The sequence below is a fragment of the Neovison vison genome, chromosome 13, assembly GCF_020171115.1.
Source record: "Neovison vison isolate M4711 chromosome 13, ASM_NN_V1, whole genome shotgun sequence".
Taxonomy (NCBI): Eukaryota; Metazoa; Chordata; class Mammalia; order Carnivora; family Mustelidae; genus Neogale; species Neogale vison.
In genome coordinates, this window is record NC_058103.1 from 82,286,714 (window position 1) to 82,289,532 (window position 2,819).

General features: G+C 42.8%; 1 pseudogene; it reads right to left on the reverse strand.

The window, feature by feature from the left end:
* Positions 1-1,733: 1,733 nt before the first annotated feature.
* LOC122894787 lies at positions 1,734-1,813 on the reverse strand (annotated as a pseudogene).
* Positions 1,814-2,819: the final 1,006 nt, after the last annotated feature.

Below are 2,819 nucleotides of genomic sequence, written 5' to 3' on the forward strand. Positions count from 1 at the left end.
ACTATGTCTAAATTATCTAATGTAGGGGCGCCTGGGTGGCTCAGTCATTAAGCATCTGCCTTCAGCTAGGGTCGTGATCCCAGGGTCCTGGGATCAGCCCTGCATCGGGCTCCCTTCTCAGCAAGAGGTCTGATTCTCCCACTCCCTCTTCTGTGTTCCCTCTCTTGCTGTGTCTCTCTCTGTCAAATAAATAATCTAAAAATAATAAAATAAATTAACTAATGTAAGTAACGAAAAAAGTCAAAATGTCTCCTAGGCTTCTTTTTCCCCTCTCCCATCTTCTCTGTCTATAGACAAGCAGTGGCCTCCTGGTACTCATGGCCCACCCTTGGGACCATTTTCCACTATTCTTTCTACTGACCTTTCCTTTTACTCCAAATCCTTCCCCAAGTCTTCGTCTCTTGAATCTATTAAAACCTGCCACTTTAAAGTTAAGTCTTCTGAGTGTCTAAATAAACCTCAAGTTTCTTATGTTCCCCAGACTAAGGTCAAATTATGAGCCATAGTTAAAGTGCTCCCCAAAGTGACTGAACTAAGTTTGCTGAAGAATTTAACATAGTTACTCAATCTTACCAATCTGGTTTCTCAGGTTCATATCAATAAGTCCACATGCTTGTTGGTGAGGACCAGGCCAAACATTGGGTGAAACTAGGAAGAAGGAAACATCCCAAAAGGAATTTACAGAAACAGAGCCCTAACTTTAAGAACAATGTTAGGAAACACACTGGAAATCTCAACCAAGCAATAATAACAGCTTTTCCTAAGCCTGCTGATTGGAACAAAATTCAGGCTTGCACACGAAAGCCTGATGAGTCTGTTCATGATTATTACAATCAACTCCAAATTGTCTTTTAAGAATATTCTGGTCTTCCTTGAATGTTGAATCCACCTGGTAGCACAGGACTCTGTGTTTATTAACAGGCCGAACATGTATCTTTGTCTTTTAGTCAAAAGAACTGGGATGCAATGGGAAATTATGTCCACTCCAAATTTAACTCATTAAAACCAGCTCAATTGCTTCCTAGATGAGTCACCTAGAGGAAGGACTGCTAAAATCTTCGATGCTCAAACGCCAGCAAATGAAGGCCCCTAAACAAAATCAGAAACCTAGTTTCTGCTATTATTGCAACGAACCAGGACATTGGCGGGGGGGCGGGGGGCAGAGATTTAAGCATTCCGGGTGCCTTCAGCCCTCCAGCCAACATTCCCAGTGTCCTCCTAATTCCCAATGACAGGGCTTCAAGGAACTACAGGGGCTCTTCCAGATCCTCCCTCTTAATTGGCTCAGACAAACCACATTCCAGATTGGGAATGAATCTCTCTCCATCCTTGTTGACAAGGGACATACCTGCACTCTCAGTATTTAACCTCCTGCTGTAAAGCAACTCCTTGGTCAGAGTACAAAAACAGTTTGAACAATAGTGAGGAAGTCTTCAAGTAACCTCAACAGATTCCTGTCTCTAAGCCTATTCTATTTTGTCTAGCCCTTTGAGAAATACACATGCTTTCTCCTTAGTTCCTCTGCCCTATTCATTTATTGGGCCAAGATTTCATAGTAAAGTATCTTGCTGGAACTTCTCTCAAAGGGGGGAAGCAATTCTAGAATTTGAAAGTAGTAACAAAATAGCCCACAAGGGGAAATAAATGACCTTCAGCCTCTTTTCTGTGCTCTAACTCCGATGACACTGGGGGTACTGATCATTTATTCCTACTGGTTCAGCTACCATCCTCTTTATGGGCAAAATCCTCAGTTGATATTGGCAGAATTCACAAGATACTACACTTGATCTTAGCCAAAAGGCCGAGAAGCGATAGCAGAATTCACAAGACACCTACCATCAAGATTCAAATAGATCCCTCAAAACCTCTTCCCATAATTAATCAATGCCCTATAAGTAAAGAAGGTCATAAAAGAAGACTGCAAGGCTCAGGGCCTTATTATCCCCTATACTAATCTCTATAACACCCATATTTTACCTGTGCAGAAACCCAATGGCCATGGATGGACCCCTTAGCAATAAATAACGTTATCCCTGGGCATCCCTGTTATTTCTAACCCTCATATGCTACAGACATCCACTCCCGCTGAAGGCAAATTTTTTTACCATAATTAATCTATGCAGCGCATTCTTAGGATTTCAACTGATAAGGATAGCTGGTATCTTTTTGCTTTCACTTTGGAAGAATGGTAATACAAGTGGACAGTAAGGCCCCAGGGTTATAGGGAGAGTCCTTACTTTTCACAAACCCTAAAGGCTGACTTGGATGGTAAAAGTTTTCTGCAGGCTCTACCTTTTTAAAATATGTAGATGAGGGCACCTGGGTGGCTCAGTGGATTGGGCCGTTGCCTTCAGCTCAGGTCATGGTCTCAGGGTCCTAGGATCGAGTCCCACATCGGGCTCTCTGCTCAGCGGGGAGCCTGCTTCCCTCTCTCTCTCTCTGCCTGCCTCTCTGCCTACTTGTGATCTCTGTCTGTCAAATAAATAAATAAAATCTTCAAAAAATAAAAATAAAAATAAAATAAAATATGTAGATGATTTCCTTCTCTGCCTCCCTTCATAAACCTCTTCACAGAAAGACAGCATCCATCTGTTAAAACTTTTGGCCTTAAAGAACATAAAACCTGGGACGCCTGGGTGGCACAGTTGGTTGGACGACTGCCTTCGGCTCAGGGCGTGATCCTGGAGTCCTGGGATCGAGTCCCACATCAGGCTCCCAGCTCCATGGGGAGTCTGCTTCGCTCTCTGACCTTCTCCTCGCTCATGCTCTCTCTCACTGTCTCTCTCTCAAATAAATAAATAAAATCTTAAAAAAAGAAA